We start from the raw sequence: 16,688 nt of genomic DNA, 5'->3' as shown, positions 1-16,688 counted from the left end.
GGGCCGTGAAAATATTTGCAGATCCCTCGCATCCTGGACATAAACTGTTTCAACTCCTACCCTCAAAACGACGCTATAGAGCACTGCACACCAGAACAACTAGACACCAGAACAGTTTTTTCCCGAAGGCCATCACTCTGCTAAACAAATAATTCCCTCAACACTCTCAGACTATTTACTGAATCTGCACTACTATTAATCGTTTCATAGTTCCCATCACCAATCTCTTTCCACTTATGACTGTATGCCTATAACTTGTTGCTGGCAATCCTTATGATTTATATTGATATATTGATCATCAATTGTGTTGTAAATGTTGTACCTTGATGAACATATCTTTTCTTTTATGTACACTGAGAGCATATGCACCAAGACAAATTCCTTGTGTGTCCAATCACACTTGGCCAATAAAAAAAGAAATTTTTTTTTGTAGTATTGCTTATTTGTACCAAGTGAGGACCAAATTTACCTTTCCATCCTTTGCTTCTTGTTTGAATCCAAAATAGCTAATTCCATCTTTTCCACCAATTATCCTCAAATGTATAGCTGCATATATGTTTGGTTTGCTTCTAAATGAAGACACGCTAACTTCAAAATGCTTTCATGGCAGCAGTATGTAACCTTGCCTAGTGTCTGCACTCTCATGATTAAGTCTTGATCTCTGTAAGCCAGGTATCTCTTTTGGGTGATAGAAAGGTGCAGGGAGAAATAACAGGAGAGAAGTTTTCCCTATACTTGCAGCCAATCACAAACACACAAGAACAACAATTTTTACGTAGCTTCTTTTCAAAAAACACCACGCTACTGACCAGAGCATATAAAACATTTGTTAGGCCAATTCTTGATTACTGCTCTCTGTCTGGAACCCATACCATATATCTGACATCAATACAGTTGAGCGTGTCCAAAGGTATTTTACGAGAAGAATTCTCCACTCCTCCGAAACTAATAAAATACCTTATTCCACCAGACTTGATATCTTGGGTCTAGAAAACTTGGAACTTCGTCGCCTTCGTCAAGATCTGGGTTTAGCATATAAAATCATCCGTTGTAATGTCCTTCCTGTCAATGACTTTTTTAGTTTCAATAACAATATCACAAGAGCTACCAACAGATTTAAACTCAATGTCAACCGCTCCAATTTAGATTGCAGAAAACACGATTTCTGTAACAGAATTGTATATACTTGGAATGCATTACCTGACTCTGTGGTTTCTTTTCATAACCCCAAAGGCTTTACTCAAAAATTGTCCATGGTTGACCTCACCACTTTCCTAAGAGGACTCTAAGGGGCGTGCATAAGAGCACAAACGTGCCTACCGTTCCTGTCCTACTGTTTCTTCCCCTATGTATATATATGTTTTTAGTACCTCGTTTCTCCTCATATATACGTTCATATATTATATAACCCTTTATGCAACGCTTGTATATATATATATTGTTATATTGTTATGACAAATAAAATAAATAAAATAAAATAAAAATAAATAAACAAAACCAGAAAGGAAGACCAAGGTAGAAATTATGAAACTCTTCAAAGTAAAAAAATAAATACCTTATATGAAAGAACAGGATATAATGATGTTATAGTGCAGCCCAATTTTAGAGCATACAACTAGCTCTTTGAAGAAACAGGAATTGTGGAAGAACACCATGGAAAAAGTGTGTGAGGCATTAGATGTGCCAGTTTTCTCCCATGTATAAAATAGATGGCGCACTGGAAATGTTGATATCCATCTTAATTCATTTCCATGGAAGAAAAGCAATTATTTTATTCCCCCGCACTTCTAACACTCAGAAGACTAAGTCTTCTAACACTTCTGTTGTTAGAAGACTTATCCTTCTGAGACCTTTTTTGAAATTCTAACCTAGATCATGTGAGATAAAAGAAATAATAATGCAATAACTTGTGAAAGAATTTAAATCAAAACAAATGTTCTCAACAAGAACAGTAAAGTCAAGGGCATCTTGACAATTATATTTTACATATCAGTATCTGAGCTAGTGAATAGTTCTTCAAACCATATCACAATAAACTGATTTACAAACAGTATTACTCTTTAATATTTATGATTTACAGTAGTTTTGGGCTGAAATGCAGATATGTAGCATTTGTTCCATTGCCCCCCAAATCATATTTCATGTTCAAGGGGATCAGTAAATATTCTTCTCAACCACAAGCTGCTTCAAAGAAGTATTAGTCATCTTGTCATCCTATTTGTATTCCCTAATCCTGCATTCAGTATAAACGTGATTCTTGAGGTAGGCTTCTTTAACCTAATGTGATTGTACAGAACCTCATGAGCATGTTGTGCAATTCCTTTGCACAATAAAATAAAGATCACTGAGGAAAAAAAGCTGTGGTGGGGTGTTGTTGAAAGCAAAGCCTCTTCCCCCCAAAAAAATTATAACTGTTTTTTCAGCCCCCTGAAATGTCAGCTAAATATTTCTCTTGCTATATGCTTTATACATAACCATTTAATGAAGAAGGCAGAATATTTTTTTCTATGTCCATCGTAGACATCTAATGGTGCTAATGTGATTTTTGCCATTTTCTCCCAATACATCTACAGAACCTTGTGGATAGATACCAGGGTAACATACAACAATGCCCCCATCTGGGCCTGTGAGAAACTTGTGTTGTGTCTCTTTCATCACTTACTCCCTGAAAACATTCAAAGTCATAAACAATATATTTCACGCCTGCCACTGGTGAGGCAATGAATTCAGAACACAGAAGTGACTTTCAATTGCTTTAAATCTTTTGACATTCAGTTGCTTTAAATCTTTTCATGGCATTGTCCACCTTCTGCTTTTTGTAAAGGTTAAAGCCATAGACCCCACATGTGTCATCCCATACATTATCTTTACAAACAATTTTCTCCTCCTTTGCCAATTGTGTATGTCTTTGGAGGCAGTAGTGTTTACCCAGCCAAAAGTCCTTGATATTGTCAATCTTGTAATAATGATTTTGACAATAAAAGCATTTTTTTTTGTTGGGTTACCTGTGATAAAAAAAAATGCCTGCCTATAAAATGCCAAGATCTTCTTCAAAGGCAAGTATTTGTGAAATGTCTTTTCTGTAGAAATACCCTTCTTATGATGAAAACCGGCAGCTTTACTAAGGACCTTTTGTCTAGAAAAGCAAATCTTATCTAAATTGACTCTCTCTGTTGAAATTGACCAGACAATTTAGGGATTTAGACCATCTACATCCATCCTCAGTTTCACAGAATCATTTGTCCTAAAAATAAAATTCAAATGATTTCTGCATCTTGTAATGAATTATATCTATGACATAGATAGTATTCTATCTCTGAATCAATAGCATTGGTAGCATTCAGTAGCATTCTAATTCCTTATAAGTCTTCCATACGCCTGTATCTATACCACCATCTAAACGACCACTGGACACAGTCACCTAAGAGTAGGATAGGACTGATAGACATATTTGTCAGAAAAGCTTTGCTCCCCTTCATGTCAATCAATGAAAATTAGGCTTTTTAGTTTATGTTTACATGAAAAACAAACTTAGGAACAAGATGGATGATATCCCTGATTTTTGTATTCAGCTGACAGACATAAAATAGTTTTAAAATTGACCTTTAAATACAACAATGAAATTTGCTGAATTTTATTAATCATACATTATATTTTCTTGGAAAAATTAGGTTGGCATGAAGAAACATATGCATTCTTTGCTTTTAAATTAGCACTTTACCAACAAAATAGAAAGGCTGCATAATATTATTCTATCTGGTACATCAAGCTTTGTCTTTTAATTTTTGTTGTGTTGATGTATTTTGCTCAATTATTTGAGGTTCGAGGTTTTTTAAAAAAATTCTTTCTTGTATTAAAGCCATGAAAATTAGAAATTAGAAAGTATAAATTCGGTATTTCCTTGTGCCAAAATAGAAGTGTGAGGTTTTGTTTAAAATGTTTTCTCTCTATTTCTAAATCTACTATGTTCTGCAAAACTCTCAGGTCATAGGGATAGTTGAAAGAAGAAAGAACGTTGTGGCTTCACAATGCTTAGTAAAACTCGGGACAGAGTTCTCCCTGATTCCACAGAAGAAAAATGTCTTCTGAAGGCTCCCATGATTGAAAAAGTTTGGGAACTGCTTGTTGTCCTAAGTCATTCTGGGAACCAATCCCAGATCACATCATGGCTTACTGAAGCCCTTTGGGAAATGAAGCATAAGAAACAATACCTGGAGCACTGGTGAATGAAGTCGGCATCATGTAGGTTTTGTTTGAGGACATCACTATTTACATATGCTGATAAGCTCACATCACAAGTTAGTACACACTGTGACTCCTTGCTGACATTGAGGCATGAGACATGTCATTACAGCAGAGTGAAAAATGCAACCTGATTGCTGCTTAATATGGCTCTGAAATGCCAATGAAGTTTCTAAAGCTGGGGGAAAAAATGAGTATATTCAAAATCAGCTAAGATGAATAGGGCAGCAAGACTTATCTGAAGATTTGGTTTAGCTAGTGCATTTTAATTTGGCCATTTAGATGCTAAACCAAGGTAGGCAAGGTAGCACCTGTTAAACTTTCAGGAATTCATCTGCCATCACTCTCCTCCAGTAAGAATGATGGAATGATAGTCAAAAGAAGTTGAAGCTTAACAGGTGTCTACAAGGGAAGATGTTTTTTTCCTAAGAAATGAAGATGAATACTGTGACTCTGACATGTATTTTAAAAAGGGCAGGGCTTCAGTCACATTCTTACATGCACAATCTTTCCTTTTTACAGACACCCACAAACAAAAGCACCCTGTCTGATGAGGCCCCTGAAACTCACCCTTTTTCTACATGTTATAAGAATAAAAATAGTTTTTATTTTTATTTAGGCAGGCAACTTGTGCCTAACTCCTAGATTAATTTTTACTGCCCATTTCATTAAACTGGGATAATTTCTAAAAACTGGAGTCATTACATTTTTTTTCCAAGCTGGTCTTGCTTCTTTAAAACTTATCAATTCTTGTAGAATTGTATTAAAAAGAACGTTTAAAATTTGGTCGTGTGCATATAGTATATATTGTATCCATACTTGTACTGTATGTACATGTATGTTGGTGTTTCCAAATAACTACACTACATTATACAATTCTAAGAAATGCAAATACCCAATGATGCCTGTATTCTAATTCATACATTGATTGAGGCAACACAAAATGAGTGACATTTTATGAAAATGCAAAACCATTTCCCCCTTCCTTTAGTTAAAATAATAACAACTATCTGGGGCTTATCCACACTGCTTGATTGCCCCATTACCAAAAAAGGCCAGACAACTGTTTCTGGAAGAATAGAAGCAGATGCTATCATCCTTCATTAATTCCCCACTCACCTTGAAAGCACCTCAGGGCATGTTTTGTTTTTCTGTTCCACTTCTGAAGTATGCTTTTCCCTGTTCCATTGCCTAGAGTGCTCCTGTTCAATGAGCACTTCAGCATGTTGCAAGCCAAACTCAGCAGTTCATTGTTTTTTTGCAGAAGAATGGCTGCTCCTTCAACTGAGCTAATGCTTCTCATACATTCTAATTGGTTTTATATGTCCCCTTAAGAGAAGCTATGAGAAAATCTGCCTGGAGCAAATGGGCAAAAAGAAAAAAAATGCCATAGTTCCAATCCCAGACTTCAACTTTCATCTAAGTTAGATAAACACTTTTCAATAAAAGAACTTTTACTGGCCAAGAAAGCTGTAAATGCATCAATTCCCATTTCAGCTTCCAATAGATTTGAGGTTCTTGAATGGGGTCATCAAATGGAACTAGAAAACAATAGTGTTGTTCTCTACTTCTCACAGAGATTATTTTAACTAAGGTGTATCTCCCACCACCAGCTACCCTACCCTGCATGGTTTTCAGCACCCTTTCTAACTCATATATCATTCCTGAAGAAAATAAGACTATGCATAGATAGAACTAGGAGAAGTTGTTCCTTTAGGGTGGCTCCATTGAAATTATGACTAAACAATGTCTTTTTATGCATCCAAGCATGATGCAGTTGGAGCCATCTTTTGGCATTCTGCTTATGGATGACAGGACATTCTGAGAAAGCTTCATAGCCTTTATAGCAAAAATCTTGATTGCAGAAAATATGACTTCAGTAACAGAGTTGTTAATGCCTGGAATGCACTACCTGACTCTGTGGTCTCTTCTTCCCAAAGCTTTAACCAAAGACTGGCTACTGTTGACCTTACCCCATTCCTAAGAAGTCTATAAGGGGCGTGCATAAGCGCACCAGCGTGCCTTCCGTCCCTGTCCTACTGTTTCTTCCCCTATGTATATATATGTTTTTAGTACCTCGTTTCTCCTCATATATACGTTCATATATTATATCACCCTTTATGCAACGCTTGTATATATATATATATTGTTATATTGTTATGACAAATAAATAAATAAATAAAATAAAAATAAAAATAAATAAATAAAACAAAACCAGAAAGGAAGACCAAGGTAGAAATTATGAAACTCTTCAAAGTAAAAAAATAAATACCTTATATGAAAGAACAGGATATAATGATGTTATAGTGCAGCCCAATATTTTAGAGCATACAACTAGCTCTTTGAAGAAACAGGAATTGTGGAAGAACACCATGGAAAAAGTGTGTGAGGCATTAGATGTGCCAGTTTTCTCCCATGTATAAAATAGATGGCGCACTGGAAATGTTGATATCCATCTTAATTCATTTCCATGGAAGAAAAGCAATTATTTTATTCCCCCGCACTTCTAACACTCAGAAGACTAAGTCTTCTAACACTTCTGTTGTTAGAAGACTTATCCTTCTGAGACCTTTTTTGAAATTCTAACCTAGATCATGTGAGATAAAAGAAATAATAATGCAATAACTTGTGAAAGAATTTAAATCAAAACAAATGTTCTCAACAAGAACAGTAAAGTCAAGGGCATCTTGACAATTATATTCTACATATCAGTATCTGAGCTAGTGAATAGTTCTTCAAACCATATCACAATAAACTGATTTACAAACAGTATTACTCTTTAATATTTATGATTTACAGTAGTTTTGGGCTGAAATGCAGATATGTAGCATTTGTTCCATTGCCCCCCAAATCATATTTCATGTTCAAGGGGATCAGTAAATATTCTTCTCAACCACAAGCTGCTTCAAAGAAGTATTAGTCATCTTGTCATCCTATTTGTATTCCCTAATCCTGCATTCAGTATAAACGTGATTCTTGAGGTAGGCTTCTTTAACCTAATGTGATTGTACAGAACCTCATGAGCATGTTGTGCAATTCCTTTGCACAATAAAATAAAGATCACTGAGGGAAAAAAGCTGTGGTGGGGTGTTGTTGAAAGCAAAGCCTCTTCCCCCCAAAAAAATTATAACTGTTTTTTCAGCCCCCTGAAATGTCAGCTAAATATTTCTCTTGCTATATGCTTTATACATAACCATTTAATGAAGAAGGCAGAATATTTTTTTCTATGTCCATCGTAGACATCTAATGGTGCTAATGTGATTTTTGCCATTTTCTCCCAATACATCTACAGAACCTTGTGGATAGATACCAGGGTAACATACAACAATGCCCCCATCTGGGCCTGTGAGAAACTTGTGTTGTGTCTCTTTCATCACTTACTCCCTGAAAACATTCAAAGTCATAAACAATATATTTCATGCCTGCCACTGGTGAGGCAATGAATTCAGAACACAGAAGTGACTTTCAATTGCTTTAAATCTTTTGACATTCAGTTGCTTTAAATCTTTTCATGGCATTGTCCACCTTCTGCTTTTTGTAAAGGTTAAAGCCATAGACCCCACATGTGTCATCCCATACATTATCTTTACAAACAATTTTCTCCTCCTTTGCCAATTGTGTATGTCTTTGGAGGCAGTAGTGTTTACCCAGCCAAAAGTCCTTGATATTGTCAATCTTGTAATAATGATTTTGACAATAAAAGCATTTTTTTTTGTTGGGTTACCTGTGATAAAAAAAAATGCCTGCCTATAAAATGCCAAGATCTTCTTCAAAGGCAAGTATTTGTGAAATGTCTTTTCTGTAGAAATACCCTTCTTATGATGAAAACCGGCAGCTTTACTAAGGACCTTTTGTCTAGAAAAGCAAATCTTATCTAAATTGACTCTCTCTGTTGAAATTGACCAGACAATTTAGGGATTTAGACCATCTACATCCATCCTCAGTTTCACAGAATCATTTGTCCTAAAAATAAAATTCAAATGATTTCTGCATCTTGTAATGAATTATATCTATGACATAGATAGTATTCTATCTCTGAATCAATAGCATTGGTAGCATTCAGTAGCATTCTAATTCCTTATAAGTCTTCCATACGCCTGTATCTAAACCACCATCTAAACGACCACTGGACACAGTCACCTAAGTAGGATAGGACTGATAGACATATTTGTCAGAAAAGCTTTGCTCCCCTTCATGTCAATCAATGAAAATTAGGCTTTTTAGTTTATGTTTACATGAAAAACAAACTTAGGAACAAGATGGATGATATCCCTGATTTTTGTATTCAGCTGACAGACATAAAATAGTTTTAAAATTGACCTTTAAATACAACAATGAAATTTGCTGAATTTTATTAATCATACATTATATTTTCTTGGAAAAATTAGGTTGGCATGAAGAAACATATGCATTCTTTGCTTTTAAATTAGCACTTTACCAACAAAATAGAAAGGCTGCATAATATTATTCTATCTGGTACATCAAGCTTTGTCTTTTAATTTTTGTTGTGTTGATGTATTTTGCTCAATTATTTGAGGTTCGAGGTTTTTTTTAAAAAAAAATTCTTTCTTGTATTAAAGCCATGAAATTAGAAATTAGAAAGTATAAATTCGGTATTTCCTTGTGCCAAAATAGAAGTGTGAGGTTTTGTTTAAAATGTTTTCTCTCTATTTCTAAATCTACTATGTTCTGCAAAACTCTCAGGTCATAGGAATAGTTGAAAGAAGAAAGAACGTTGTGGCTTCACAATGCTTAGTAAAACTCCGGGACAGAGTTCTCCCTGATTCCACAGAAGAAAAATGTCTTCTGAAGGCTCCCATGATTGAAAAAGTTTGGGAACTGCTTGTTGTCCTAAGTCATTCTGGGAACCAATCCCAGATCACATCATGGCTTACTGAAGCCCTTTGGGAAATGAAGCATAAGAAACAATACCTGGAGCACTGGTGAATGAAGTCGGCATCATGTAGGTTTTGTTTGAGGACATCACTATTTACATATGCTGATAAGCTCACATCACAAGTTAGTACACACTGTGACTCCTTGCTGACATTGAGGCATGAGACATGTCATTACAGCAAAGTGAAAAATGCAACCTGATTGCTGCTTAATATGGCTCTGAAATGCCAATGAAGTTTCTAAAGCTGGGGGAAAAAATGAGTATATTCAAAATCAGCTAAGATGAATAGGGCAGCAAGACTTATCTGAAGATTTGGTTTAGCTAGTGCATTTTAATTTGGCCATTTAGATGCTAAACCAAGGAAGGCAAGGTAGCACCTGTTAAACTTTCAGGAATTCATCTGCCATCACTCTCCTCCAGTAAGAATGATGGAATGATAGTCAAAAGAAGTTGAAGCTTAACAGGTGTCTACAAGGGAAGATGTTTTTTTCCTAAGAAATGAAGATGAATACTGTGACTCTGACATGTATTTTAAAAAGGGCAGGGCTTCAGTCACATTCTTACATGCACAATCTTTCCTTTTTACAGACACCCACAAACAAAAGCACCCTGTCTGATGAGGCCCCTGAAACTCACCCTTTTTCTACATGTTATAAGAATAAAAATAGTTTTTATTTTTATTTAGGCAGGCAACTTGTGCCTAACTCCTAGATTAATTTTTACTGCCCATTTCATTAAACTGGGATAATTTCTAAAAACTGGAGTCATTACATTTTTTTTCCAAGCTGGTCTTGCTTCTTTAAAACTTATCAATTCTTGTTGAATTGTTTTAAAATGAACATTTAAGATTTGTGGGTGTGCTTATAGTATATATTGTATCCATGCATGTACTGTATGTATGTGTATGTGTGTGTTCAAAGAACTACAGTACATTATACAATTCTAAGAAATGCAAATACCCAATGATGCCTGTATTCTAATTCATACATTGATTGAGGCAACACAAAATGAGTGACATTTTATGAAAATGCAAAACCATTTCCCCCTTCCTTTAGTTAAAATAATAACAACTATCTGGGGCTTATCCACACTGCTTGATTGCCCCATTACCAAAAAAGGCCAGACAACTGTTTCTGGAAGAATAGAAGCAGATGCTATCATCCTTCATTAATTCCCCACTCACCTTGAAAGCACCTCAGGGCATGTTTTGTTTTTCTGTTCCACTTCTGAAGTATGCTTTTCCCTGTTCCATTGCCTAGAGTGCTCCTGTTCAATGAGCACTTCAGCATGTTGCAAGCCAAACTCAGCAGTTCATTGTTTTTTTGCAGAAGAATGGCTGCTCCTTCAACTGAGCTAATGCTTCTCATACATTCTAATTGGTTTTATATGTCCCCTTAAGAGAAGCTATGCGAGAAAATCTGCCTGGAGCAAATGGGCAAAAAGAAAAAAAATGCCATAGTTCCAATCCCAGACTTCAACTTTCATCTAAGTTAGATAAACACTTTTCAATAAAAGAACTTTTACTGGCCAAGAAAGCTGTAAATGCATCAATTCCCATTTCAGCTTCCAATAGATTTGAGGTTCTTGAATGGGGTCATCAAATGGAACTAGAAAAACAATAGTGTTGTTCTCTACTTCTCACAGAGATTATTTTAACTAAGGTCTATCTCCCACCACCAGCTACCCTACCCTGCATGGTTTTCAGCACCCTTTCTAACTCATATATCATTCCTGAAGAAAATAAGACTATGCATAGATAGAACTAGGAGAAGTTGTTCCTTTAGGGTGGCTCCATTGAAATTATGACTAAACAATGTCTTTTTATGCATCCAAGCATGATGCAGTTGGAGCCATCTTTTGGCATTCTGCTTATGGATGACAGGACATTCTGAGAAAGCTTCATAGCCTTTATAGCAAAAATCTTGATTGCAGAAAATATGACTTCAGTAACAGAGTTGTTAATGCCTGGAATGCACTACCTGACTCTGTGGTCTCTTCCCAAAATTCCCAAAGCTTTAACCAAAGACTATCTACTATTGACCTCACCCCATTCCTAAGAGGTCTGTAAGGGGCGTGCATAAGAGCATCAGCGTGCCTACCGTTCTTGTCCTAATGTTCCCTTTGTTTGTATCCAATTCGTATAGTTATTTCATGCTTATGCTTATATGGGACGCGGTGGCTCAGGGGCTAGGACGTTGAGCTTGTCAATCGAAAGGTCGGCAGCTCGGCGGTTCGAATCCCTAGTGCTGCTATGTAACGGGGTGAGCTCCCGTTACTTGTCCCAGCTTCTGCCAACCTAGCAATTTTGAAAGCATGTAAAAATGCAAGTAGAAAAAATAGGGACCACCTTTGGTGGGAAGGTAACAACCTTCTGTGCGCCTTTGGCATTGAGTTATGCTGGCCACATGACCACGGAGACGTCTTCGGACAGCGCTGGCTCTTCGGCTTTGAAACGGAGATGAGCACCGCCCTCTAGAGTCGGCAACGACTAGCACATATGTGCGAGGGGAACCTTTACCTTTACCTTTATGCTTATATATATGCTTATATATCGTATAGTTATTTCATGCTTATGCTTTTATATACTGTTGTGACAAATAAATAAATAAATAAATAAAAATAAAACAAAGGGTATCTTCAAAGTAAGTGGTCCTTCAGTGTAGCACACTGGATCTCTCAGACCTGCATCATTCTTTCAGTTTCTCTCAATTGGCCTAGCAGTTTCCCCTGAGCAGGTGTTAAATTATTATCAGTTGGTTGTCCTTGTTGTTTGGGCTCCTTTATCAAAATTACCCTCACACTGTCATAACCTCTCTCATTTTAGATTCAGACCTTGCTTTGGTACTGAGCAAAAAAAGGACCTTGGTTGCAGTAAACACTTTCTGACTTAGCAGCTGTTCTGGAATGTTCCAATAACTTATAGAGCAAAAGGAGATCTACAAAAACTTTCTAGCATCAAAGGAAAATTTGAGACAGGATTAGGAAATTTTACTACAGCTGCTAAACTCAAGAACCCTTCTTGGTCCTGGTGCTTAATTAACAGATATTGTATCTTAATGATAGATGTATTGATCCAGGTGGCTAAATTTTTGTAGAAACTTGAGAGAACTATTTCTAGAGTATTTTTATACTAGAAAATCCTTTGGAAAATCCGCTTTCTCTGAAATGTTTTTCTTGACTAGCCTCTTGTGTCCACATCTCATATCAAAGACTTTATTTCTTAATTTAGGCTTGGAAAAATTCTAGAGGAGATTTTATTCCCCTGAAATTACTAAGGGAGAACTAGGATTCCTGGGCTCCACTCTTGGATGCTTTCTTAATCCATATTAGTATATTTTACCATGTTTATCCCATCGTATAAAAATAGACTGGAGTCCACCAACTATTGAAGATCCTTCAATATGATTAACATAAACAGCTATATGCCAGATATTTCTACCTACTGTACACCTATTGGATTGGATGGAAAATAGTAATAATAAGAAAAAAAAACTTCATTGAGGGTTAGGCCAATTTTAGAGGGTACCAATCAATTCTTGACCATTGTCTGATCCTCTACCAAATACTCTTCCCAGCCAGAGATCCCCTTTTCACTATCTTCAATTTCTAACCAGCTTTCAATTTTAATTTTACCGATGAGACTATGGTAAAAATTAAGGAGATTCTTGATAGTTGTTGGGAGAAATATCCATCTGGGTTCAGTTCCAAGTGGGGACAAAGACACTGGAAACATGGAGGCTGCTTGGAAAGATGGTTTAATGGTGGTCAGGATCACATGGCTTGAGTTCCTGAACAGAAAAAGGCTGAGATCCTGTGTGCTCCCTGGCTTTATGCTTTTTCTGAGCTTTGACCTTTCTGGGGCACAGGAAGAGTATCCTGATTGGTTGTCAGACTCCCAGGGGGTGGGAGTCTTAGCTAGCCTTGCTGGCTGTCTCTCAAGCTTGCTTGAGCCTTGCCATGTGGTGAGTTTCAGTTGTATTGTGTTGCAAATCATGGGGGGATTGAGTGAGCTTGGTTGAAGCCTTAATTGCCCATTGACAAAGGTGGGGAGAATGAGTGAGCTTAGCTGAGGCTTTTAATGGCCCATTGACAAAGGTGGGGGGGAGTCAGGAAGTTGCAGGGAGCTCCTTTGTCTTTAAAATATGTTTCTCCATTTCTCATCCAGGAAGGTATAATATTCTGCTTTTAAAATATTTCCTAGAATATTTCATTCTTCTAGGAGGGGGGTGGGTGCTAAATTCCTACAATCCCTACTTTTTTTTTTCAAAACGTGAGTTTTGAAACATGCTCTTGGCAAAAATTAAAATTGATCAAATCAGTGGGTGCTTTTAATTTTCCTGATGCAAAGGAAGCCATTGATAGAGACAACAGAAAAAGATTCCTTCAGTGGCTCCCAAAAGCTTTCAACCATGAAGGTCTAGCAGCCAGGGGAAAAGTTCTGGTAAGAATTTTACAGTATCCAATTTTCTATGCCAATTAATTTCAGCTGTTAGATATCACTTTCTGAGAGCTTCCAGTCAGGTCAAGCAAGCACACATCCCAAAATTTTCACAGCCATGGTTTTCCTTTAAATTACAGGCTGCTCATTTCCAAGGGTTGGTTACGGAACCTGCCCTAGCTCTTACTTTAGTCTATCCAAGATTTTTTTTTCCAGTCCAAATTGAGGTTAATCAGTGTGCAATCCAGGCTTTTCCCTTTCTTTTTTCTTTTTAAATTACACACAATGAGCCCTGGGACTTCTACTCATGAGACCACCAGTGCAACATATCTTGCTTTACTGGGCAACTGGGCAGCATCATTTGTGAGTCATAGTCAGGGCTTGGGTTTTGGATATCACTTTTTCTGCTATCTCTTCAAGAGAGGAATTGCCTGAGGGGGATGCCCCTCCCCCATGGAATTAGCAGGGAGATCTGACTCCTTGGGCTTTTAATGCCACAGAGCAAAATCAACTTAGGAGAAGCCTTGTGTGGAGGTAAGTGAAGGGAATAGTTTCAGTCTAATTCTGAATGTGTCTCTCTCTGTGTGCCTGTGTATGCAGCTACCTTTACAATACAGGCAATACAAACAATACAAACATGCTGGACAAATTTCCCTACCATTAGACAGAAATCTCAGGTGTTCAGAACTAACTGTGGCAGCCACTTTCAAATACAATCCTTACATGAATACTTTAGACTGATTACAATATAAAGGAGACAAGACAGAAAACCTTACAATGAATTTTCCACCTCCCCTATAGTCTTTCCAGTTGTCTTCTGGGAATTGAAAAGAGTCTTTTAGTCTTTATTTGTACATATCAGGGTCCTTTCTTTCATATCTTTTGGGTGGCATGCTTGTTGGTCAGTCAGGTTTGGAAAGGTCTGCTCCAATCTGGTTGCTATGATGACTTTCAGTGGGGGCTGGATTCAAACTCAATTCCTGGCTCCAACAAATAGAAGGTCTCCTCTGGGGGCAGCATCTGGAACCATGTGCTCTGCTTCCACAGTTGCAGAGTCATCTTTTCAGGGCTGAAAGACATTAGAACAGGATCTCCTCCCCACTTTTGTGGGTAATCTTCTCAGGAAAGGCATTGTAACAGGATTAAAAAAGGAGGGGGGTAGATATCTTGCAGGCAGAGTTTGAAAAGAAACAACACATCAATATTGCAGTTACTAAAAGATAATGCAGTTTCAACAAAATGCAGTTTCAACAACTGATGAGAAAGAAAAAACTGGATTCACATGCTTCAGGAACAGGTAAAATCATTTAAACACACAGTAAATGCAAGACTGAATTTTTTTTTCTCTCTCTTGTAAGTGAACTTAAAACGTTTCCTCATAAACTTATCTTGTAAGTGAACTTAAAATGTTTCCTTATAAACTTGAGTTGTTACTTTAAGATAAAGAGGAGAAAAAAGCAGAAATGAAAAGTTCTGTATCCTATTCCCGGTGGCCACACGAAAATAGGGCAAAGGCTTTCTTTCTTTTTTCTCTCTCTCTCTTTTCCCTATTTTATTGCTTCAACCTTTTGTTTTTGTTTTTCCCTAACAATTTAAAATTCTTGTCTCTAGAGATCAGATACATTTTACAGTTACAATTACTTCAAGGGCCCACAAAGACAGACATACACACATAAAAACAAGGAGGGCAGAGAGGAAAACAAAACTCTGAGATTTAAACACACTGATCATTCCGCCATAAATCTCAGTTAAATTAGGAAGGCACAAATCTTAACAGACAGACCACGTGGTTCCATAGAAGACAGAGAAAGAGACAAACAAACAAACAAACAAAACAAAACCCAAACATTCCTATTTATATATTTCCTTTTCTTTTAAGTACCTTTATTTAGCCAAATTTGTTTCCTATTCTCATCTTTATTACACAATTTCCTCAATTTCTTTTTCCGCATACCAGGTAAAACTGGCAGCCTCCGGGCACTCCAGGCCCCCAGCAGGTTTTCCAGGGGATTTCCCTCCACCCTCGAGCTACTGCTTCCCATGTTTCCCTCTCCGATGTGAGGTTTTATTTTTCACTTTGGCCTAGCCGGGTGGATCCTCCTACAATTTTCAGAAAAAAAAGTTCTGGGAAGGACTTCGACTCCCTTCTGTCGAAGTATGGGCACCTTCCTGTTAAGGGAGCTTCCAGTTTGGATCAAAAAAAGGTGATCCCAGAGGACCTACTGCCCTGCCAGTAGGTACGAGCACCTCTTCAACACTGCTTCCTGCTTCCTTTTTAGCATACCAGGCAGTACTGGCAGCCTCCGGGCATCCAGGGCCCCAAGCAGATCTCCTGCTTCCTTTTTTTTCTCCTTTTTTTACTCTCTTAATTGCTTCATTCACACTTACTTTCCTCTCGCTCGGCTTCCGTTCCTAATAAACACAAAGTTCCACGTTTGGCTTCCCCCCCTTGCTTTCTCTATCCTACCGATGGAGCTAGCAGTAGGCAGAGGTGCGGCTAGAGGTTGCTCAAAGAGGTGGAATCAGACTGTTTCCTTAGGTGGAATCCCACACACACACTTCCTCCTTCCTTAACAGAAGGTCCTGTGCTCTGGCAAAACCCCATGCTCTCAGACTTTTGGTCTTTCTGCGGTTAGGAAATGCACAGAGGATGCAAGGTCCAGCTGTGATTGGGAAAAGGGCTCTCTCATTCACACACATGCAGGCATACACATATTTCCCATGCTTTTCCATGCTTTTAAAATTAAAATTTAGAGGTACTCACCTTCTTTCCAAGCAGTCTTTGAGCTCAACACTCAAAACCCCTTTAAAACCTAGTTCCAAATGGCCAAGGTCCAGGAAAACTTACCCACAGACTCAATGGGTCTGCTGCTAGCAAGGGAGGCTTACCTGGGCCAGGTCCATTGGTTAGGTTAACAGAGTCCCATCTGCGGGTGCCAATTGTTGGAAGAAATATCCATCTGGGTTCAGTTCCAAGTGGGGACAAAGACACTGGAAACATGGAGGCTGCTTGGAAAGATGGTTTAATGGTGGTCAGGATCACATGGCTTGAGTTCCTGAACAGAAAAGGCTGAGATCCTGTGTGCTCCCTGGCTTTATGCTTTTTCTGAG

This window comes from Ahaetulla prasina, chromosome 3 (assembly GCF_028640845.1).
Source record: "Ahaetulla prasina isolate Xishuangbanna chromosome 3, ASM2864084v1, whole genome shotgun sequence".
Taxonomy (NCBI): Eukaryota; Metazoa; Chordata; class Lepidosauria; order Squamata; family Colubridae; genus Ahaetulla; species Ahaetulla prasina.
This window is presented reverse-complemented; position numbering follows the sequence as displayed.